At 41.9% G+C, this 25009-nt stretch overlaps 1 protein-coding gene and 1 pseudogene across 1 annotated transcript in view; one reads left to right on the top strand and one right to left on the bottom strand.

Annotated features, from left to right (window-relative positions):
• Nucleotides 1-25009, top strand: part of LANCL3 (LanC like family member 3) — a 111170-nt gene that overhangs the window by 14974 nt on the left and 71187 nt on the right. The gene's annotated exons all lie outside the window — the stretch shown is intronic.
• LOC138071246 (small ribosomal subunit protein eS27-like) lies at nucleotides 10388-10544 on the bottom strand (annotated as a pseudogene).

Raw genomic sequence — 25009 nt, 5'->3', positions numbered from 1 at the left:
CTGTTGAAATAGTTCAGCATCTCAATGAAGGCATTAAAAGATGATGGTTAAGAACAGGGCTTTCAGAGTCCCCTAGCCTTGGTGTTGAATCGTGGCTCCATCCTGGTTGACCTTAGCCAGGTTACTTTAGCATCTTTAAAGTTTGATTTCCTCATCTGCAAAAGGTAAGGCGAACACCCTCTTCTTAGGTGTGGTAGGAAGATCCACTGAGAATGTGTATGTAACATGCTTAGCAGAGGGGTCTGCTAGGCACATAGTAAAGACTCTGTGTAAGTCAGTTCTTGTTTTATTGGTATTTTGAATATTGTCATTAATGTGAAGTGAGACCCTCTGTGGACTAAATGATACAGGTGTGTTTTAGGGGGAAGTTTAGCCCATGTAATATTCCCTGTGGTGGTATTCAGAGCTGCTATGCCCCTGATCACAACAGCAAAGCTTTGAGATCTTGAAACAGAGGCCATAAAGTGCTGGACAGAAATACTCTTTTCTCTGCCACACTGGAGATTAAGCTGAGCTGCTCAGAGAGATTATGTGTCAAAATAAATTGAATGACTGGTCATCACCCCTGGAACCCGAACCTGTTCAAGTTGCCCTCTGCACTTTGGTTCCTCCAGGAAGAGGGCATTCTTTTCTCTTTTTGCTAAGTTCAGGCTCTTTGAAGACTTAATCTAGGAATTGGTTTTCCTGTGTCTGATTTGTGCTTCTCAGAGTAAATCACCTAATTGGCTTTATCAGAAGAGATTTGCTATGCAGGTGATATTGGGATGTTTGTTCTTTTGCTCTCTTCCCCCCAGAATCTGAGGGGGAGATTCAAGGAGCTCTTTCCTGCTCTTAAAGCCTCATCTTTGCTTCTAAAGATCATTTGCTTGTATGGCACTAATTCAGAATTTCAGGCAAATTTCAGTAGTTGCCTCTCTGGTGAAGTGACAGTTTCAAATGAGTTTTCCTCAGCAAATGTTCCAGATCATGTACAGTCAGTAGCTTGTCTCAGCAAAGGATTAATACAATTAAGGATTCTTCCAAGTGTTTCTTCAGCTTCTGGGCCCAGAAGTTATGTTTTTTCTTGCATTAATGAACTTTTCTATTTGCGTTTCAAGGCTGTGTCATACGTATAGACTCACTGTCAGTTTTACAAACTTAAATCTACTCTTTAGCTCCTATTCATACTCATTTATGACATGATCTTGACATTTATAACTACACTACTCTAATAGTAATGGAGTAGCAAATGGCAACCCACTCCAGTATTCTTGCCTGGACAACCCCATGAACAGAGGAGCCTGACAGGCTACAGTCCATGGGGTCACAAAAGAGTCAGGTATGACTGAGTAACTGAGCACATACTCTAATAGTAAAGGCATCATTATGATTTCTTCTTATCCCTAATAACTGAGTTGTTGTGTATATCCATTCAGTCATTTCAGTCGCTCAGTCATGTCTTGACTCTTTGCGACCCCATGGACTGCAGCATGCCAGGCTTCCCTGTCCATCACTGACTCCCAGAGCTTGCTCAAACTCCTGTCCATTGATTTGGTGATGCCATCCAACCAGCTTATTCTCTGTTGTCCCCTTCTTCTGCCTTCAATATTTCCCAACATCAGAGTCTTTTCCAATGAGTCAGTTCATCGCATCAGGTGGTCAAAGTATTGGAGTTTCAGCTTCAGCATTAGTCCTTCCAATGAATATTCAGGACTGATTTCCTTTACGGTTGACTGGTTTGATCTTTCTTGCAGCCCAGGGGACTCTCAAGAGTCTTCTCCAACATCACAGTTCCAAAGCATCAATTCTTCGGCACTCAGCTTTCTTTATAGTCTAACTCTCACATCCATACATGACTACTGGAAAAACCATAGCTTTGATTAGATGGACCTTTGTCAGCAAAGTAATGTCTCTGCTTTTTAATACGTTGTCTAGGTTGGTCATAACTTTTCTTCCAAGGAGCAAGCGTCTTTTAATTTCATGGCTGCAGTCACCATCTGCAGTGATTTTGGAACCCAAGAAAATAAAGTATAGCTGTTAGTTCTGCCTAAAATCTCCAATATCCCAACAGCTGTCTCTAGGTCTGTGGCCTTTTTCTCCATGGGGGTCCATAATGTCTTTCCCAGATCTGTGGCCTCAGGTCAGTGTTTCTCACACTTGAACATGTATGAGAATCCCTTGGAGGACTTGTTCCAGCCCCAGAGTTTCTGATTCAATGGATCTGGAGTCAGACCTGAGACTTTGTACTGTGAACAAGTTTCCACTGATGCTGCTGCTTGTCTGGAGACTACATTTTTAGAACCACTGCCTTATACTATACCCTTAACCTTGGCCAGACATCTCTGAAATGTGGGAACTTGGTGAAGGCCGTACAGTGGTAGTACCACAAACTTACCACCACCACCAGAAAATAACTCAAAAGATAGGACTGACTGTATGACAGGTACTGTGATGAACATATTATATCCATTTCAGGGAAGAATACTGGGACTTAGGTTCAGGAACTTGCCTGGCATCACACAGCTGGGCAAGTAGTTGAACCCACATCTTCGTGATTATAGAGCTGCTTCTGGAGATTTAAGTCAGATAAGACTTCTGCATGTTTTTCTACTGACGTATTCATGGCCAAGAGGAGAGCGAGTTGTACCCCAAGACACCTGGAATGATAGTTTGAACTCGACTCTCTGAACTTCAAGGTGTTTTTGGAGTTTAACTTAAGAGTGAATAAAAATGGTGGTACAGGAGAGTGCTCTGCATGGATTCTGAAGTTCCAGAAGCCAGTTAGTCTCAGCTCAACTTTGTCAGTTGCAACTTTGATAGGTCCTTTCACAAACCTGAGCAACTCAGTGATACTCTTAGGCTAGGCTCTCCAGAAGTTGCCTCTGAGGTGTGGATATACTTCATTCAGGAAGGACTCTCAGAGAAACCAGTATAGGAGTAGGGCAAACAGTGAAGAGTGGGAAGCCAAGCAAAGGTGTGATTTTTAGGCTGAGTTACAGCTTCCATCTCAGTCTTTAAAGAACCCCAGAGGACAGATAGCATCTCATAGTTTGTCCTGACGAGTCAAGCACTCCCACCAGCATTTCACTACTAGATGGAGGTGTAATCTTCCCAGTACTTCCAGGCTTCTGGAATTGTGGGGCAAATGTGAAAAATAGAACTTTCTAGATTTAAGGGACCCCCTCCCCAGCAATGTTGGATAGAAAAAGAATAAAAAAAAGATTCTAAAGGCTTCTAAGAAGAAAAATAAAACTGCTTCCTTAAAAGAATTTGCACTGGACTTTCAGTAGCAACTTAAGCTACCCAACAGTGGCACAAGGCCTCCTAAGTTCACAGAGAAAATTTTCAACTAGAATTCTGTAGCAGCCAAAATTATCAATCAACTGTGAGAGTAGAAAAAAAAATCTTTGCAAGTTCTCAAAAAAAAAAAAAAACACATTTTTTTTTCTTTCAAAAGTGTAAGGCATAGGTAATTTTGCTTCACAGAATGTATTTAAAGAACTTACAGACCAGACGTTCCAAATGAAGCAACCACTGTCTGGAACACTGCAGGAGCTGGTAAAACATTTTTGAGGGCGGTCCATGGTGTTGGTGGAATGAACCGAGAAATAGGAAAGTATGAGATTTCAAAACCTGGAGCTCCAATGCAGATGAGATCAGAAAACTTCAAGAGTGATGGTAAAGGACAGCCCAGGATGTAGCTGGGTATCAAGTCTTGAAGGAAGCCTAAGTACTGAAGCAGAGCTACAGCCAGGATGATGCTAAGAGAAAAATAATAGAATAGATGAATTACCTGATATGCTTGGCTGTACCTAGAGGAGTTATGCAAGTTTGTCGGAAAGTTAAGGTGCGAATTTGGTATAGACAAAATAGAAAAACAAACGATATAGAAAGAAAAGGAAGTTATCTTGCAGGGGGAAGTAGAGGGAAAAAGGAAATAGTAATCATTGAACATGGTTTTGAGGAACTCCACTTTTTAAGTTATATACATGTATTAGGTTGACCAGAAAGCTCATTTGGGTTTTCCCATAATGTGTTATGGAAATGTCTGAACAAACTTTTTAACCAACCTAATATTTCTTTGAGAAATATAAATACCAAGAACATAAGAGCTATTTTTCTTAATCTCACCTGTGCTTTTTAGCTGTGATTTCACCATATTCTCTTCTTCATAGTCTTATTCCTGCTTAGTGATTAACAAATGTTCTTAGAGAACATCTATGGAATATTACCTAATGATAGAAATAATGTCATTTATAGATAAATTTTGTCAGCATATTTCCTCATCAAAAGTGTGGCTTGATACATTCCTAATATTCTAATAAGTAATACTAAATTAGGATTTAATGACATTTTATTAGTTTGGCCGAATAGCTCTGTGTCATTTAAAATCTTCATATGGTTTAATTTAAATAGTTGTGCCTTTAAAAATATTGAGTAAAATAATGAAGATCAGAGCTATATTTATTAAACTTCTACCCAGAAAGGAGGGGAGATTCCAGTTAAAATAATTAAAAGTAAAAAGATAGATGGTTAGAATACAGTAAAGATTGGTGGAATCACGTATATAAAGCAGAATAAGAATATAGTTTTTTTTTCATGGCAGTGGCTCTAAGATGCTCCAAGATTCTATAATGCTTCCAAGTCATTGCAACCAGTGGTAACTAATAATTATATAGAACATTAACTCGACTAACTACTTGTTACATAAGCTGTCTCATTTAATTCTCACAATCTCTCTTCAAGTTAGATATTATTACTACTACATTTTCAGAACAGAAAATAGAAAACATTGCAGAGAGGTTGAGTAACTTCCCCAAGGATGTAGGGTTGAGAGGTAGGATAATGATAACATTTATTGCCCAAGCAGGATACTTTTGGTAGGAACCAGCCAGTTAAGATTCTAAGACAAGAGAGGGAAACCAAGACTTACCTGTGGGATTTATGATCCCCAGTTGATAAGGGATTGAATCTTGTCTAGAATTCAGGTTCTTCTGGAAACTTGTGCTCTTTCTGCTGCCTTGGGCTAGTGGTACCCTTTGTTGTTCAGTTGCTCAGTTGTGTCTGACTCTGCAACCCCATGGACTGTGGCACACCAGGCTTCCCTATCCTTCACCATCTCCTGGAGTTTGCTCAAACTCATGTCTATTGAGTCAGTGATGCCATCCAACCACCTCATCCTTTTTCGCTCCTTCCTCCTCCTGCCCTCAACCTTTCACAGCATTAGGGTCTTTTCAGTGAGTCAGCTTTTTGCATCAGGTGAAAGTGAAAAGTGAAGTATTAGGTGCTCAGTCATGTCTGACTCTTTGTGATCCCATGGACTGTAGCCTGCCAGGCTCCTCTGTCCTTGAAATTCTCCAGGCAAGAACTCTGGAGTGGGTTGCTATTTCCTTCTCCAGGGGATCTTCCCAACTAAGGGATTGAACCCAGGTCTCCTGCATTGCAGGCAAATTTTTTACAGCCAAAATATTGGAGCTTCAGCTTCAGCATCAGTCTTTCCAATGAATGTTCAATCCTTTAGGATTGACTGGCTTTGATCTCTTGGCTGTACAAGGGTGGTACCCTTCATGTTAAATGAAATTCCCCATTCCCTAAATATGCCAATAAATGTTAACTGATGAATGGCAAATAGTTGTTTCTGTTCATTGAGAGAACCCTTGAGGCAGTGGGTAGAGTGTCTGCATATCCATTCTGGAGTTTCAGGACTGAATCTGTTGCTGACTCTCACCCAAGATGCCACTCAGTAGCCCGAAAACTCAAAGAGAGGAGGTGTCTGGAAGGCATTCAGACACAGTTGACCAGTTCCCAAATAGAACATGATAGAAGAGAGAATTGGAGACAAGCATGGACAATTAAGCGTGAGGATGGAAGTGGATGGCCAACTGTGAGAAGAAGGATCCTTAGCAGGAAGTGCCTAACACCACATTTGTTCCCTGAGTTTCTTTTGTTGCTTTTCTCACAGGCCTTTTTTCTCCCTTTCCTCGGCACTTCTGGCTGCCCTTTTGGGTGTACTGTTCACTGCACATTTCATGTTTGTTTCCATCCTACACATTTCCCAGAGAGCCTTGCTTGCAGCAAGACTGCAGCAGCTCTAAGTTCTTCATCTCCACTCCCTTTTCACTAATACTGATCTGAATAATAGGCAGACCTGGCAAAAAAAGTTTCCTAATACATATTCATGGAAGAGAGGAAGGGATGCCCATGAACTGTTTTTAATTTCACAAAGCTAAATAATCCCCTTTATTGGAGTCTCAAGAAGGGACAGCCCACATTTTAAAAGGAGCTCCTATCAAAATGTTTTAGCTTTTCTGGGTCTGACAGCAGAGCTACTTAGGATCTTGGGTTGAAATGTTTGGTCTACAGGTTACTTGGTTGGTCATGAATTCTGTCACATTTTCATTTACCGTCAGCTTCATGACAGCCAGTGGATGGTAAAATTCTACCACTTTTACATTACAAAGTGAAAAATGTGCCCAGCTGATGACAGGTCAAAATGATCTGCTTGTGCATTTCTGTGCTGACACACACAACTCTCTCATTGTTAACATTTAAGAGACCCTTTAGGAAACTCTACGTTTGGACTTGTATAGTTTCAGACATCTAAAATGATTTTTGTTTTTAAAATAATCTGTTACTTTTATATTCACACAAGTGATAAAGTCTTGTGTATGTTCCTCAATCCTTATCTCCATCTGTTGAAAACTTGCATTCACTTTTGATAAATTAAACACTGACAGATACAGATAATCAGTTGTTAAGAACGCCTTTTTTGTTTGTCTGGAAGGAATTATGCTGTCCTACAAATAAGAACTTAATGTAGAAAACTGCCCCTTTAATTACATATTAAAATACCATTCCTCAAACAACTGTTAAATATTTATGAATAAAAATATGTAGAGGAATAGAAGAATCAAAGCCAGTTTACAGTAAGTATACTTTTACTACAGCTAAGAAATGAGTACCTCATCACATCCTGCCTAGAGTGAATAAACAGATACCTGAAGAGATAATTAAATCAGAAATTAGAAGGAAGATGTACCCTCAGAATTTGTTTACAGCATACAGTGATTTAATATTTCTTTTCTTTAGATAGCATGAGCTTTTAATTAGGTAGTACACAGTATGGGACAGCTGTTTCTGGCTCATACTATTGAATACTGACCAACATATAACTAACTCCCTATCAGTTTTTTTAGCAGTCAGAGGAAAGCCCCCAGTTCTTGGTGCAGGTAACTTATTAGAGATTCTAACTAAAACTACTATGTAAATGGCTTTTGACATTTAGCTTTCAAGCTTGAGGCATTTTTTTTTTTCATCAGGCAAGCTGTGTTCTGCAAACCATTCATTATCACAGTAATCCAAGTCTATGCCCCGACCAGTAACGCTGAAGAAGCTGAAGTTAAACAGTTCTGTGAAGACCTACAAGACCTTCTAGAACTAAAACGCAAATAAGATGTCCTTTTCATTATAGGGGACTGGAATGCAAAAGTAGGAGGTCAAGAAACACCTGGAGTAACAGGCAAATTTGGCCTTGGAGTACAGAATGAAGCAGGGCAAAGGCTAATAGAGTTTTGCAGATAATGCACTGGTCATAGCAAACACCCTCTTCCAACAACACAAGAGAAGACTCTACACATCATTTCAGTTCAGTTCAGTCGCTCAGTCGTGTCCAACTCTTTGCGACCCCATGAATCGCAGCATGCCAGGCCTCCCTGTTCATCACCATCTCCCGGAGTTCACTCAGACTCATGTCCATCGAGTCCGTGATGCCATCCAGCCATCTCACCCTCGGTCGTCCCTTTCTCCTACTGCCCCCAATCCCTCCCAGCATCAGAGTCTTTTCCAATGAGTCAATTCTTTGCATGAGGTGGCCAAAGTACTGGAGTTTCAGCTTCAGCATCATTCCTTCCAAAGAAATCCCAGGGTTGATCTCCTTCAGAATGGACTAGTTGGATCTCCTTGCAGTCCAAGGGACTCTCAAGAGTCTTCTCCAACACCACAGTTCAAAAGCATCAATTCTTCGGTGCTCAGCCTTCTTCACATTCCAACTCTCACATCCATACATGACCACAGGAAAAACCATAGCCTTGACTAGCCGTGACATTGTACAGGTGACAGGGATCAAGACCATCCCCATGGAAAAATGCAAAAAAGCAAAATGGCTGTCTGAGGAGGGCTGACAAATAGCTATGAAAAGAGGAAAACCGAAAAGTAAAGGAGAAAAGGAAAGATATACCCATTTGAATACAGAGTTCCAAAGAATAGCAAGGAGAGATAAGAAAGCCTTCCTCAGTGATCAATCAATGCAAAGAAATAGAGGAAAATAATAGAATGGGAAAGACTAGAGATCTCTTCAAGAAAATCAGAGATACCAAGGGAACATTTCATGCAAAGATGGGCTCAATAAAGGACAGAAATCGTTTGTACCTAACAGCAGAAGATATTAAGAAGAGCTGGCAAAAATACACAAGAGACCTATACAAAAAAGATCTTCATGACCCAGATAACCATGATGGTGTGATCATTCACCTAGAGCCAGACATCCTGGAATATGAAGTCAAGTGGGCCTTAGGAATCATCACTATGAACAAAGCTAGTGGAGGTGATAGAATTCAAGTTGAGCTATTTCAAATCCTAAAAGATGATGCTGTGAAAGTGCTGCACTCAATATGCCAGCAAATTTGGAAAACTCAACAGTGACCACAGGACCGGAAAAGGTCAGTTTTCATTCCAATCCCAAAGACAGACAATGCCAAAGAATGCTCAAACTACCACATAATTGCCCTCATCTCACACGCTAGTAAAGTAATCCTCAAAATTCTTCAAGCCAGGCTTCAATAGTACATGAACCATGAACTTCCAGATGTTCAACCTGGTTTTATAAAAGGCAGAGGAACCAGAGATCAAATTGCCAACATCTATTAGATTATCGAAAAAGCAAGAGAGTTCCAGAAAAACATCTATTTCTGCTTTATTGACTATGCCAAAGCCTTTGACTGTGTGATCAGCACAAACTGGAAAATTCTTCAAGAGATGTTAATGCCAGACCACCTGACCTGGCTCTTGAGAAATCTCTGTGCAGGTCAGGAAGCAACAGTTAGAACTGGACATGGAACAACAGACTGGTTCCAAATAGGAAAAGGAGTACGTCAAGGCTGTATATTGTCACCCTGCTTATTTAACTTCTATGCAGAGTGCATCATGAGAAACACTGGGCTGGATAAAGCACAAGCTAGAATCAAGATTGCCGGGAGAAATCTCAGTTACCTCAGATATGCAGATGACACCACCCTTATGGCAGAAAGCGAAGAACTAAAGAGCCTCTTGATGAAAGTGAAAGAGGAGAGTGAAAAATTTGGCTTAAAGCTTCATATTCAGAAAACTAAGATCATGGCATCTGGTCCCATCACTTCATGGCAAACAGATGGGGAAACAATGGAAACCATGAGAGACTTTATTTTGGGGGGCTCCAAAATCACTGCAGATGGTGACTGTAGAAATTAAAGATACTTACTCCTTGGAAGGAAAGTTATGACCAACCTAGACAGCATATTAAAAAGCAGACATTGCTTTGCCAACAGAGGTCCATCTAGTCAAGGCTATGGTTTTTCCAGTAGTCATGTATGGATGTGAGACTTGGACTATAAAGAAAGCTGAGTGCCAAAGAATTGATGCTTTTGAACTGTGGTGTTGGAGAAGACTCTTGAGAGTCCCTTGGACTGCAAGGAGATCCAACCAGTCCATCCTAAAGGAAGTCAGTCCTGAATATTCATTAGAAGGACTGATGTTGAAGCTGAAACTCCAATACTTTGGCCACCTGATGCGAAGAACTGACTCATTTGAAAAGACCCTGCTGGCTGGGAAAGATTGAAGGTGGGAGGAGAAGGGGACAACAGAGGATGAGATGGTTGGATGGCATCACCGACTCAATGGATATGAGTCTGAGTAAACTCCAGGAGTTGGTGATGGACAGGGAGGCCTGGTGTGCTGCAGTCTATGGGGTTGCAGAATCAGACATGACTAAGTGATTAAACTGAACTGAAATTTAGCTTCCAGCAGAATCACCTTGGAAACCTTATTAAAACATGGGTCATTGTGCTTTACGTGGGTCTGGGGTAGAGTGAGAGAATTTGCACTTCTAAAAAGTTCCCAGATGATGCTGATGCCACCGTTCTAGGGACACAGTTCCAGAACCATTGCTCTAGACCACCATATTGCTGGAAGCAGAAAACTCATCACCAAGAATTTCCAGCTTGGTGTGTAGGATGAAAAATCCTGATGCTCTTTTCCAAAGTTCCTGCTTCCAGTGATCACTTTTAAGATTTATCTCTCTCTCTCTTTTTTTTTTTTTTGTATCCAAGACGTGTTTTTTGGGATAGTTTCCCATTCTCCTTGATACAGAGTACTTTTAGTGCTGCTTCTGTCTGAAGGAGTATCCTTTGTACCCTTGTTTTTCCTCCTGTAGGCTGGCAGAGGACAGCAGAGCACTCAACACACAAAACTGCCCTTTGTGCATGGCTAAAGTTGGTGGTGATGTTATAGCATCCTGGGCATTTCACATCCATGAAATAGGCATTGGGGCTCTGCAACAGGCTCTTCTTATGTTTCCTGTTCTCTTTTGGAGAGGGATAAAGGAGATCCTTTGGGAGAGACACGTTCTCATGGGGAGGTCGTCATTGCTGGAAAACTTCTTTTTTTAATTTCTTTTCTTTTTTTTTTTTGATGGGGACCAGTTTTGAAGCCTTTATTGAATTAGTTACAATATTGCTTCTGCTCTTTTATGTTGGGCCCTAAGGTATGTGGGATCTTAGCTTCCCCACCAGGGATCAAACCTGCACCCACTGCATTGAAAGGTGAATTCTTAACTGCTGGTTTGCCAGGGAAGTCCCACTTTTGTTTTAAATGAATTCTGTATAACTTCTCTAAGCTTCATTTGTCTAATCTTCATTCCGTGGTGCACTGTTCAGAACATCACTGGCTTTCAGGGCTGTCACATTCAGTGTAGACGGCAAGATACTGATATATGTAATCATGTTTGATATTCACCCTCTACTTACAAGAGCAAATGGACATTTTTAAGTGAATTGGTGCCATGATTAGGTGTAAATAAGCTCCCAGTTCTTTGGATAATGCCATTGACAGTCCATTGACAGCATTCTTGGGTCTGATCAAATAGCACCAATGCCCAGGATAACCTTTTCCCATGGTATAAACCAGACCGCACACCAGACTTATGAGTTATTTGTGTTGCCTTGTTGAGGTGACAGAGGGAAGCATCTTTATGAAAAATCGCTATCGTATATCCATTGTGTAGTCACAGCAACAACTCTTGTTATCACTGTCATCTTGAAGAATATATATTAACCTCAGAGACCTTGATAAATGACCCTTTGAGGAAAATTAATATCTTTAGGCGAGTCAAATATATTAATCATTGGTGCCATGGACAGAGTAAATTTCCTTCTTGCTGCTGTGGCAAATACTGTAAATCCTTGCAAGGTCCAAAGGTGACATTTATGGCCTTCTAAATACTGAGCAATGCCTGCCATTCACTGGAGTGGGAGTAAGTAACATCTCCTGACCTCAGGTATTCTAACATGTTAGGAAAATTGTTGAAACCAGTTCTTCCCAAGTTGTAATGTACCTGAATCACCTGGAGAATCTATTGAAGATCTGGGGCTTTCCCTGGTGGTCCTGCAGTTAAGAATCCACCTGCCAGTGCAGGGGATGTGGTTCGATCCCTGGTCGGGGAAGATTCCACTGAGCCCATGCTCCACAACAAGAGAAGCCTACGCACCCACAGTGAAAATCAGCCCACACTCGCTGCCATTAGAGAAAGCCTGCATGCAGCAGCAAAGACCCAGCACAGCCAAAAAAAAAAAAAAAAAAAAAAATATATATATATATATATATATATATATATATATGTGGGATGAGACCTAAGATTCTGCATTTCTTAGAAGTTGTAGGTGGTGCCAGTGTTCCACTGAGTGGTCCTTTGCTCAACACTTTTGAACCACCTGCTTTCATAGACCATCCTTTCTTATAGCCTAGCAAGTCTGGTCGGAGAAGGCAATGGCACCCCACTCTAGTACTCTTGCCTGGAAAATCCCATGGACAGAGGAGCCTGGTAGGCTGCAGTCCATAGGGTCGCTAAGAGTCAGACATGACTGAGTGACTTCCCTTTCACTTTTCACTTTCATGCATTGGAGAAGGTAATGGCAACCCACTCCAGTGTTCTTGCCTGGAGAGTCCCAGGGATGGGGGAGCCTGGTGGGCTGCTGTCTGTGGGGTCACACAGAGTCAGACACGACTGAAGCAACTTAGCAGCAGCAGCAGCAAGTCTGGTACTGGTATAGCTCTTCACCCAGAACCTCAGCCTGGTCACCTAAACACATTGCCCTCTTCTTGACGTTCTTTTAGTAAAAACATTTCTGCTTACTCTGTGGACAAGATTCATATTGGCAACTATTGCTTTTATGTCTGTGTCCTTTATGAACTTTTTACCTTGGTTGTTAGAAAGGTCAACTTCAGTTTCATCAGAAAATGCTGTTGGGGGAATTCCTTGATTGTCCAGTGGTTAGAAGCACAGATTTAATCTCTGGTCAAGGAACTAAGATCCTGCAAGCCTCACAGCACTGCTAAAAAAAAAAAAAAAAAATTGCTGTTGGGGGAAGAGTTGTCATGAATGTCTGATTGAAGGTAATTCCATACCACTGTATTGTTTAATAGCTAAGTTGTGTCCAACTCTTTCGTGGCAATCCCATGGACTGTAGCCACCAGGCTTCTCTGTCCATGGGATTTCCCAGGCAAGAGTACTAGAGTGGGTTGCCATTCCCTTCTCCAGGAGATCTTCCTGACCCAGGGAACAGACTCAGGTCTCCTGCATTTCAGGCAGAGTCTTTACCACTGAGCCACCAGGGAAGCCACATAAAATTGTATGAGAGAGGCAAACCCCAAATTCCAAGGAGAGACTTACGATGCAAACTCTGTGCTATGCCATTTAATGATGTTCTCAGAAGACCATAGCTTTCCTTTGTAAACTTCAGCTTGTGATCAGTGATCACTGGTGCATGACGCCAAGTACAGCTTTAATAAAATGGTTTCATTGCTGGCTTTGGTCTTGGGCAAAACAGGAGTGATGAAAGATACTGTTAGAGCCTGTATACAGCCATCACTCAAATGGTTCTATTGCCAAGGAACAGACAAATTACCGTAACCTAACAGGGATTATTTTAAACAACGAAATCTGCTCAGATCTGAGGGTAGAAGCTGGATCCCTTTCCTGGCTTAATATATCTGTTACCAGTGCTGTTAGCTGTAGCTGATTGAAAACCTGACTATGGGGGTTTCAACAGATTGTTGTTGTTCTGTCATTCAGCCATGTCCAACTCTTTGTGACTCCATAGACTGCAGCATGCCAGTCTTCCCTGACCTTCACCATCTCCCAGAGCTTGCTCAAACTCATGTCCATTGAGTCGGTGATGGCATCCAGCCACCGCATCCTCTGTCACCTGCTTCTCTTCCTGCCTTCAATCTTTCCCAGCATCAGGGTCTTTTCCAGTGAGTCGGCTCTTCACATCAGGCAGTCAAAGGACTGATCATCAGTCATTCCAATGAATATTCAGGGTTGATTTCCTTTAGGATTGACTGGTTTGATCTCCTTGCAGTCCAAGGGACTCTCAGGAGTCTTCTCCAGCACCACAATTTGAAAGCAGCAGTTCTTCAGCACTCAGCCTTCTTTATGGTCCAACTCTCACATCTGTGCATGACTACTAGAAAAGCTGTAGATTTGACTATATGGACCTTTGTTGGCAAAGTGATGTCTGTGCTTTTTAATACACTGTATTCTTACATATAAAGGGGTCTGCCATCAGGCTGCTGGTATTGGTACAATGAGTTGGTGATGTCAGGGACTTTCCCAGGTCATGGTTACAGAATCCGTGGGGGAAGGTCCAGATACCATGTTTACATTCAAGCTAGGAAGCAGAGGGAAGGCTGTGCTGAGTATGTCTCCACCTGACCAAGGAAGCAAAAGCTGTCCAAGACATGTCCAAGTTTCTCCTTGTATCTGTTGACCAGGACTGTTGCATGGCCACACACGGGAGACTAGGAAAGCTTGCCTTTGTCTGGGCCACCTTGAAAACTGCTGGGGTTCTGAAGGGAGAAATGGATATTGGGTAGGCAACTAACTAAACTAAATTTCCCTGCCTCTATTATTCAACTTTGCTCTTTTTCTCCCCCTGCAGAATCCAATATTCAGTACTAGGAAAGAGAGCTGAGTGTCTGCTGCAGGTAGGGGATGGGTTTGGCAGAGGGAAGAAGCAAAGGTCAGCCTTTCAACATCCAAACTCCATTTCCCCCCAGTGAGATAAGTATACGGATTGGGTTTTGAAGGCACAAACTGCACCTAAAAGCAAAAGGAAAGGTAAACGGACATCACACTGTGCACACAGAGTAGTTTGGAAATTCAACAACAGAATTTCCAAAGTCATAAATATGGTGGTACCCCTTATCCTGCAATGTCATTAGATAGTTCAAGTGTTAAACAGCTTGTGTTGTCAGCTTAGTGAATCCCTAATGATTTTGAAAGAAGGCCTTTTACTATTAATTATCATAAGTCTGCCTCTCTGGACACTTCCAGATTCTTGATAGGGAGCCGTTGATAAGGTCTTTTGATAAAGAATGAAGTAGCATGGAACGTGAACATCTTGGGGGTATTACATTCCTTTTAAAAATGCCCTTTAGACATTGATTCTTAAATTATGAGGGTCTTTCCAATGCTATTACTATACACTTCCTGTTGATTTTTAGATGATGTTTTGCATCAATTAGAGTTAATTAGACCTGCATTAGATTAGGGTTTTGCCCACCGAGGAGCTGATAACTGCTTTTTGCTGCTGCTGCTTCATTTAACCTTATTAAAATAATTTAGTTGCTAGGAGTTCATTCTTCTTTTAAAGAGGAAAGAAAATACAGTTTGGTAGATGACAGAATGATGTATTTCTCTTTCTTGATTAAAAACTGTGTGTGTGTGGTCAAGATCAGGCTTTTCAGCTTGGCTTTGTAACATTTTGAAGGTGATTGCTTTGTTTAATCCTCTGACTCTGCTTTGTGCCTCTGAATTAGCTCATACATTTTTATCTGTAGCCTGGACACTGGATGAAAGGGAATGATGATTTCTGTGTTGTGCAAATTTCAGAATTTGGAGGGGAAAAGTGTGATAAAAGACAACTTTGCATTTTGTTTTATCTGTGTAAAGGATATAGAAGTGTTTCATGGATTCCCATAGAAAGTCTGGCAGAAGATGGAGGTTGGGAAGAGAGATGGATGGGCTTCTTTTGCTGTGTCTTAAAACAGGAGATTAGTTCTTCCAGAGAATTTCCTTTTTCCCTTTCCAAAATGAATACAGAATAGCTTGTGTCAGGGTCTAAAGGCCGGTTGGGGTCCTGGTGGGATTGTGTGGCAGAGATGAGACAAAGTAGAGTTTTAGGGTTTTTCACAAGAACCTGTTGGTAGATGGCCTGAACTCACTCACCCTGGGAGAAGTGAACATCAGAGTGCTGGGCACTCACTTCACATGGGTGCCTCTAACCTTATTGACAGACTTGTAAGCATGACTCTCTTTTGTGTTGGCCTAGAATTTGGAACCTGCTTCTATCATAGCACTTGACACTTCGTGTCCTGAGCTATGACAGGGCTGAGAAGATAATCTTTCTTTTTTTTTAAGATTTTCTTTTTTTTTTGATGTGGACCATTTTTTAAGTCTTTATTGAATTTGTTACAATATTGCTTCTGTTTTCTGTTTTGGATTTTTGGCCCCGAGGCATGTGGGATCCTAGCTCCCTGACCAGGGATCAAACCCACACTCCCTGCATTGGAGGGAAAGTTTTAACCACTGGACCCCCAGGGAAGTCCCCTGAGAGCTCTTTGAGGGCAGACCAAGACCTCAGATTCCAGAGGACAAGGAGTGTGTTCTGTCTTGCTCCTCACAGTACATGGTACGAAGTAAATAGATGCAAGATTGAAGCAGCCCACTGCAGTGTTTCAATGTGAGTTTGTCTCTCATTTCATCATCCCCATTTTCATGGGGACATTAGGTCTGCTTTCACTGTACTTCTTTGACTGGTATCTAGAGAGTTCTTGGTATGGCTTTAAAAGGCACTTGAGGGGAGTGGTCCTAAGATGGTGGAGGAATAGGACGGGAGACCACTTTCTCCCATACAAATTCATCAAAATAACATTTGAATGCTGAGTAAATTCCACAGAACAACTCCTGAATGCCAGCAGAGGACATCAGGCACCCAGAAAAGCAGCCCATTGTCTTCAAAAGGAGGTAGGAAAAATATAAAAGATAAAAAGAGAGAAAAAAGAGGTAGGGACGGAGATCCGTCCCAGGAAGAGAGTCTTAAAAAAGACAAGTTTCGAAACATCAGGAAACACTCTCACTGGCGAGTCTGTGGCGAGCCTTGAAACCACAGAGGGCAATATAACCTGGAGGAAAAATAAATAAATAATTAAAACCCACAGATTACATGCCCAATGGTAACTGGCAGCAGAGAAGCAGCGCAGACGCCCACAGACGCCTGCATCCGCCACTAGCAAGCAGAGGCTGGGCAGGGAGGCATGGGCTGCATTGCTTAGAGTAAGGACTTGGCCTGAATGCCCTGAGGGCAATCTGAGGGAACTAACTTGAGATAGCAAACCAGACTGTGGGAGAGCTACCCTGCGAAAGGCCCTAACCTAAGACACCACCAGGCCCACTCAGAACAAAGGGCTGAGCAGAGCTAGCCGGCTGTGGACAGGCCCATCCCCCTCTAGAGACAGGCAGGCGAGAGTAGCCAGAGCCGGAAGCGGGCAATCACGGCCCCAGAGAGGCATTATCTACCAAACTGCAAGCAGGCTTTGTTGCTAACCAAGACTTCTTGGGATTCTGGACAGTCGACATCCACCTGAGAAGGCGTGCCAATTGTACACCCAGAACTGAGTGGCAGGGATGGGGGAGGCAATAGGTCGCAGCGACTGTGCTCGCCAAACACCTGGTCACCAGAGCTGCTCGGACCTGAGAAGGGCACAAAATGCAGGCCCAACCGAGTCTGTACCTCTGAGGACTACCCAAGTACCTGAACCTGGGCGGCTTAGACCTGGGAAGTGCATACAACCCAGGGCTGGCCTCAGACAGTTCCTGACAGGGCAACCTAGAGCCTAAGCAGTGTAGACAGGGAAAGCACACACGCCGTGAGCGGGGGCAAACCCAGTGTGGCCGAGACACTGCGAGCACTCCCCACAGACGCCAGTGTTATTTGTTTGCAGCGTCCCTCCCTCCCCACAGCACGACTGAACAAGTGAGCCTAAAAAAGTGTCTACCACTGCCCCCTTGTGCCAGGGTGGAAGTCAGACACTGAAGAGACCAGCAAACAGCAGAAGCTAAAACAGAGGGAACCACCTTGGAAGTGACAGATGGAGAAGTCTTGAGGCTACTGTAAGAATAAGACTGAAAAGCAGAGGCAGGGGGCTTAAGTCCAAATCCTGAGAACACCAGAAAACTCTTGACTCCAGAGAACATTAATCGATAGGAGCTCATCAAATGCCTCCATACCTACACTGAAACCAAGCACCATCCAGGGGCCAACAAGTTCCACAGCAAGACATACCATGCAGATTCTCCAGCAACACAGGAACATAGCCCTGAGCTTCAATATACAGGCTGCCCAAAGTCATACCAAACCCACTGACATCTCATAACTCATTACTGGACACTTCATTGCACTCCAGAGAGAAGAAATCCAGCTCCACCCACAAGAATACCAACACAAGCTTCCCTAACCAGGAAACCTTGACAAACCACCCGACCAACCACACCCACAGTGAGGAAACTCCACAATAAAGAGAAAATTGCAAACTGCCAGAATAAAGAAGTTAAGCTGCTCAGTCATGTCCAACTCTTTGCGACCCCATGGACTGTAGCCCACCAGGCTCCTCTGTCCATGGGATTCTCCAGGCAAGAATACTGAAGTGGGTTGCCATTTCCTTCTCCAGGGGATCTTCCCAACCCAGGGATCAAACCCAGGTCTCCTGTATTAGAGGCAGATGCTTTAACCTCTGAGCCACCAGGGAAGCCCATGCCAGAATACAGAAAGGCCACCCCAAACACAGCAATATAAACAAGATGAAGAGACACAGGAATACCCAGCAGGAAAAGGAACAGGATGAATGCCCACCAAACCAAACAAAAGAGGAAGAGATAGGGAATCTACCTGAGAAAGAATTCTGAATAATGATAGTTAAAATGATCCAAAATCTTAAAAACAAAATAGAATCGCAGATAAATAGCCTGAAGACAAGGATTGAGAAGATGCAAGAAAGGTTTAACAAGGACCTAGAAGAAATAAAAAAGACTCAATATATAATGAATAATGCAATAAATGAGATCAAAAACACTCTGGAGACAACAAATAGTAGAATAACAGAGGCAGAAGATAGGATTAGTGAAGTAGAAGATAGAATGGCAGAAATAAATGAAACAGAGAGGAAAAAAGAAAAACGAATTAAAAGAAATGAGCACAATCTCAGAGACCTCTGGGACAATGTTAAATGCCCCAACATTCGAATCATAGGAATCCCAGAAGAAGAAGACAAAAAGAAAGACCATGAGAAAATACTTGAGATAATAGTTGAAAACTTCCCTAAAATGGGGAAGGAAATAATCACCCAAGTCCAAGAAACCCAGAGAGTCCCAAACAGGATAAACCCAAGGCACAACACCCCAAGACACATATTAATCAAATTAACAAAGATCAAACACAAACAACAAATATTAAAAGCAGCAAGGGAAAAACAACAAATAACACACAAGGGGATTCCCATAAGGATAACAGCTGATCTTTCAATAGAAACTCTTCAGGCCAGGAGGGAATGGCAAGACATACTTAAAGTGATGAAAGAAAATAACCTACAGCCCAGATTACTGTACCCAGCAAGGATCTCATTCAAATATGAAGGAGAAATCAAAAGCTTTACAGACAAGCAAAAGCTGAGAGAATTCAGCACCACCAAACCAGCTCTCCAACAAATGCTAAAGGATCTTCTCTAGACAGGAAACACGAAAAGGGTGTATAAACTCGAACCCAAAACAATAAAGTAAATGGCAATGGGATCATACTTATCAATAATTACCTTAAATGTAAATGGGTTAAATGCCCCAACCAACAGACAAAGAGTGGCTGAATGGATACGGAAACAAGACCCCTATGTATGTTGTCTACAAGAGACCCACCTCGAGACAAGGGACACATACAGACTGAAAGTGAAAGGCTGGAAAAAGATATTCCACACAAATAGAGACCAAAAGAAAGCAGGAGTGGCAATACTCATATCAGATAAAATAGACTTTAAAACAAAGGCTGTGAAAAGAGACAAAGAAGGACACTGCATAATGATCAAAGAATCAATCCTAGAAGAAGATATAACAATCATAAATATATATGCACCCAACATAGGAGCACCACAATATGTAAGACAAATGCTAACAAGTATGAAAGGGGAAATTAACAATAACACAATAAGAGTGGGAGACTTTAATACCCCACTCACACCCATGGACAGATCAACTAAACAGAAAATTAACAAAGAAACGCAAACTTTAAATGATACACTCGACCAGTTAGATCTAATTGATATCTATAGGACATTTTACCCCAAACAATGAATTTCACCTTTTTCCCAAGCACACATGGAACCTTCTCCAGGATAGATCACATCCTGGGCCATAAATCTAGCCTTGGTAAATTCAAAAAATTTGAAATCATTCCAAGCATCTTTTCTGACCACAGTGCAGATTAGATCTCAATTACAGGAGAAAAACTATTAAAAATTGCAACATATGGAGGCTGAACAACACGCTGCTGAATAACCAACAAATCATAGAAGAAATCAAAAAAGAAATCAAAGTATGCATAGAAACGAATGAAAATGAAAACACAACAACCCAAATCCTGTGGGACACTGTAAAAGCAGTGCTAAGGGGAAGGTTCATAGCAATACAGGCATACCTCAAGAAATAAGAAAAAAGTCAAATAAACAACCTAACTCTACACCTAAAGCAACTAGAAAAGGAAGAAATGAAGAACCCCAGGGTTAGTAGAAGGAAAGAAATCTTAAAAATTAGGGCAGAAATAAATGCAAAAGAAAAAAGAAACCATAGCAAAAATCAACAAAGCCAAAAGCTGGTTCTTTGAAAGGATAAATAAAATTGACAAACCATTAGCCAGACTCATCAAGAAACAAAGGGAGAAAAATCAAGTCAATAAAATTAGAAATGAAAATGGAGAGATCACAACAGACAACACAGAAATACAAAGGATCATAAGAGACTACTATCGGCAATTATATGCCAATAAAATGGACAACTTGGAAGAAATGGACAAGTTCTTAGAAAAGTACAACTTTGCAAAACTGAACCAGGAAGAAATAGAAAATCATAAAAGACCCATCACAAGCGCAGAAATTGAAACTGTAATCAGAAAGCTTCCAGCAAAGAAAAGCCCAGGTCCAGACAGCTTCACAGCTGAATTCTACCAAAAACTTAGAGAAGAGCTAACACCTATCCTACTCAAACTCTTCCAGAAAATTGCAGAGGAAGGTCAACTTCCAAACTCATTCTATGAGGCCACCATCACGCTAATACGAAAACCTAACAAAGATTCCACAAAAAAAGAAAACTACAGGCCAATATCACTGATGAACATAGATGCAAAAATGCTTAACAAAATTCTGCAAACAGAATCCAACAACAGATTAAAAAGATCATACATCATGACCAAGTGGGCTTTATTCCAGGGATTCAAGGATTCTTCAATATCCACAAATCATTCAATGTAATACACCACATTAACAAATTGAAAAATAAAAGCCATATGATTATTTCAATAGATGCAGAGAAAGCCTTTGACAAAATTCAACATCCACTTATGATAAAAACCCTCCAGAAAGCAGGAATAGAAGGAACATACCTCAACATAATAAAAGCTATATACGACAAACCCACAGCAAACATTATCCTCAGTGGTGAAAAATTAAAAACATTTCCCCTAAAGTCAGGACCAAGACAAGGGTGCCCACTCTCACCACTACTATTCAACATAGTTTTGGAAGTTTTGGCCACAGCAATCAGCAGAAAAAGAAATAAAAGGAATCCAAATTGGAAAAGAAGAAGTAAACCTCTCACTGTTTGCAGATGACATGATCCTCTATATAGAAAACCCTAAAGACTCCACCAGAAAATTACTAGAGCTAACCAATGAATATAGTAAATTTGCAGGATATAAAATCAACACACAAATCCCTTGGATTCCTATACACTAATAATAAGAAAATAGAAAGAGAAATTAAGGAAACAATTCCATTCACCATTGCAATGAAAAGAATAAAATACTTAGGGATATATCTACCTAAAGAAACAAAAGACCTATATATAGAAAACTATAAAACACTGGTGAAAGAAATCAAAGAGGACACTATAGATGGAGAAATATACCGTGTTCATGGATTGGAAGAATCAATAAAGTGAAAATAAAATATACTACCCAAAGTAATCTATAGATTCAATGCAATCCCTATCAAGCTACCACAGAGCTAGAACAAATAATTTCACAATTTGTATGGAAATCCAAAAAACCTTGAATAGCCAAAGCAATCTTGAGAAAGAAGAATGGAACTGGAGGAATCAACCTGCCTGACTTCAGGCTCTACTACAAAGCCAGTCATCAAGACAGTATGGTACTGGCACAAAGACAGAAATATAGATCAATGGAACAAAATAGAAAGGCCAGAGATAAATCCACACACCTATGGGCACCTTATCTTTGACAAAGGAGGCAATACACACCTATGGGCACCTTATCTTTGACAGAGGAGGCAAGAATATACAATGGAGAAAAAACAATCTCTTTAACAAGTGGTGCTGGGAAAATTGCTCAACCACTTGTAAAAGAATGAAACTAGAACACTTTCTAACACCATACACAAAAATAAACTCAAAATGGATTAAAGATCTAAACGTAAGACCAGAAACTATAAAACTCCTAGAGGAAAACATAGGCAAAACACTCTCCAACATAAATCACAGCAGGATCCTCTATGACCCACCTCCCAGAATATTGGAAATAAAAGCAAAAATAAACAAATGGGACCTAATTATAATTAAAAGGTTCTGCACAACAAAGGAAACTATAACCAAGGTGAAAAGACACCCTTCAGAATGGGAGAAAATAATAGCAAATGAAGCAACTGACAAACAACTAATCTCAAAAATATACAAGCAACTCCTGCAGCTCAATTCCAGAATAATAAACGACCCAATCAAAAAATGGGCCAAAGACCTAAACAGACATTTCTCCAAAGAAGACATACAGATGGCTAGCAAACACATGAAAAGATGGTCAACATCACTCATTATCAGAGAAATGCAAATCAAACCACAATGAGGTACCATTTCACACCAGTCAGAATGGCTGCTATCCAAAAGTCTACAAGCAATAAATGCTGGAGAGGGTGTGGAGAAAAGGGAACCCTCTTACACTGTTGGTGGGAATGCAAGCTAGTACAGCCACTATGGAGAACAGTGTGGAGATTCCTTAAAAACTGGAAATAGAACTGCCATCAGTTCAGTTCAGTCGCTCAGTTGTGTCCGACTCTTTGCGACCCCATGAATCGCAGCACGCCAGGCCTCCCTGTTCATCACCATCTCCCGGAGTTCACTCAGACTCACGTCCATCGAGTCTGTGATGCCATCCAGCCATCTCATCCTCGGTCATCCCCTTCTCCTCCTGCCCCCAATCCCTCCGAGCATCAGAGTCTTCTCCAGTGAGTCAACTCTTCTCATGAGGTGGCCAAAGTACTGGAGTTACAGCTTTAGCATCATTCCTTCCAAAGAACTGCCATACGACCTAGCAATCCCAGTTCTGGGCATATACACCGAGGAAACTAGAATTGAAAGAGACACGTGTACCCTGATGTTCATCACAGCACTGTTTATAATAGCCAGAACACAGAAGCAACCTAGATGTCCATCAGCAGACGAATGGATAAGAAAGCTGTAGTAAATATACACAATGGAGTATTACTCAGCCATTAAAAAGAATACATTTGAATCAGTTCTAATGAGGTGGATGAAACTGGAGCCTATTATCCAGAGTGAAGTAAGCCAGAAAGAAAAACATCAATACAGTATCATAATGCACATATATGGAATTTAGAAAGATGGTAACGATAACCCTGTATGTGAGACAGCAAAAGAGACACAGATGTATAGAACAGTCTTTTGGACTCTGTGGGAGAGGGCAAGGGTGGGATGATTTGGGAGAATGGCATTGAAACATGTATAAATCATATAAGAAATGAATCACCAGTCCAGGTTCAATGCATGATACAGGATGCTTAGGGCTGGTGCACTGGGATGACCCAGAGGGATGGGATGGGGAGGGAGGTGGGGGGGGGTTCAGGATGGGGAACACATGTACACCTGTGGCAGATTCATGTCAATGTATAGCAAAACCAATACAATATTGTAAAGTAATTAGCCTCCAATTAAATAAATTTATATTTAAAAAAATAAAAAGCACTTGAAATACCTTGACTTTTTCTTTTCAGGGCACAGTGATTACAGGGGATACCTGATGTAGCTGTCAAGCCTAAAAACAAAAAACATGGGGAGTCGAGGAGAGCGAAAAAAGCATGGAAGTTGATGGGCATGGATACATTCAGGTTTTCAAGTAACTCGCCATGTTGCTGCCTAAGAAGCATACAATAAAATGGGCAGCTCTGTCATTCTTGGGAGATGAGACTATTCTCTCAGCTCTACAAAATGAGACTGTGGTGATATTAAAATGCTGCCAGTCTCCCCTCTGGGCAGCCTGCCTGCATTTCACCCAGGCCCAGAGTTCTTTCTCAGCTGCTCTGGAATCTGCCCTTCCTGCTGTTCCCTTTCCGCCAAAGGCCAGCCTCCCTGAGCTGAGAGAATCTGCCCTTTGTTGTACTTGAGGGGAGACTGTTTCCAGCGTTTCAATTGCTCTTCTCCTGGGGAGCCAGAGAGAGAGAGAGGGAGAGAAGCTGTGTGACAATTGTTTGACTCTCAAGCCAAAATGCAAGGGTTCTCTGAAGCTATCCCATCTTTGAAGTGAGCAGTCTCCCTCCGAGTCCTTCTGGCTTTGAAGTGGTCATCAGCCCTGAGTTTGTCCTGAGAGAGCCCCTGAGAGACACGGCAGTGATTTCAACTTTGGAGCCCCTGTCAGGAGGCACCTGTACAGCTTTGGCTGAGACACTCAAGCTTGGCATGCATCTCGGTCACCTCTGGCTGCCAAACAACATTAAACCCTCCTGGCTTCTGTTTGGGTTGTGATGATCACTCCCGACTCCATCTAGTGGCTCGGCTGGTCAGGGCCAGTCTTGGCTGATCATGGCTGGGATTGCCAGTGTGTCGGCACTGAGAGGGAAGGTCGTCTGGAACCAGCTGGTCTGGGTGGCCTTGCTCATATGTCTTTCCATTGGCCAGCTATTGGCTGGGGCCATCGGGGTGACTGAACTCCAAGACTGGGGACAGAGGCACACAAGGCCTCTGGAGGCTTTGATTCAGAATCACTGCATCACCACTTTCACACATGTCGACTGAAGCAAAGTCATGTAGACGCTCCAGTGTCAAAGGGTAGCCAGCTGGATTTCACTTCCTGATGAGAGGAACTACAAAGTAAAACTGAAAATGCCTGGATGCAGAGGGGGAAAGACCTTGTGGCCGGCCTTGCAGTCCATGGCAGCCTGTGATGTCAGGGGCAGTGTGAAGTTGTGTGTCAGGTGTGGATGTATATTCTCAGGGTTCTAGGCTTTGGGGAGATTTGGGGGGATGGGTGTGCTGTAGAGGGGGTAGGGCAGATGCTGAGGGGCTTTATACATCCCTTTGGCCTTCAGCATCTTTTATTAGGTCTGCCATAAATAGGCCACAAGACCGTCCTTCACCTCACAAGTATCATAGATCCTT

This window comes from Capricornis sumatraensis, chromosome X (genome assembly GCF_032405125.1).
Source record: "Capricornis sumatraensis isolate serow.1 chromosome X, serow.2, whole genome shotgun sequence".
Taxonomy (NCBI): Eukaryota; Metazoa; Chordata; class Mammalia; order Artiodactyla; family Bovidae; genus Capricornis; species Capricornis sumatraensis.
Note: the sequence above shows the minus strand (reverse complement) of the source record. Positions and strands in the feature narration are given on the sequence as shown.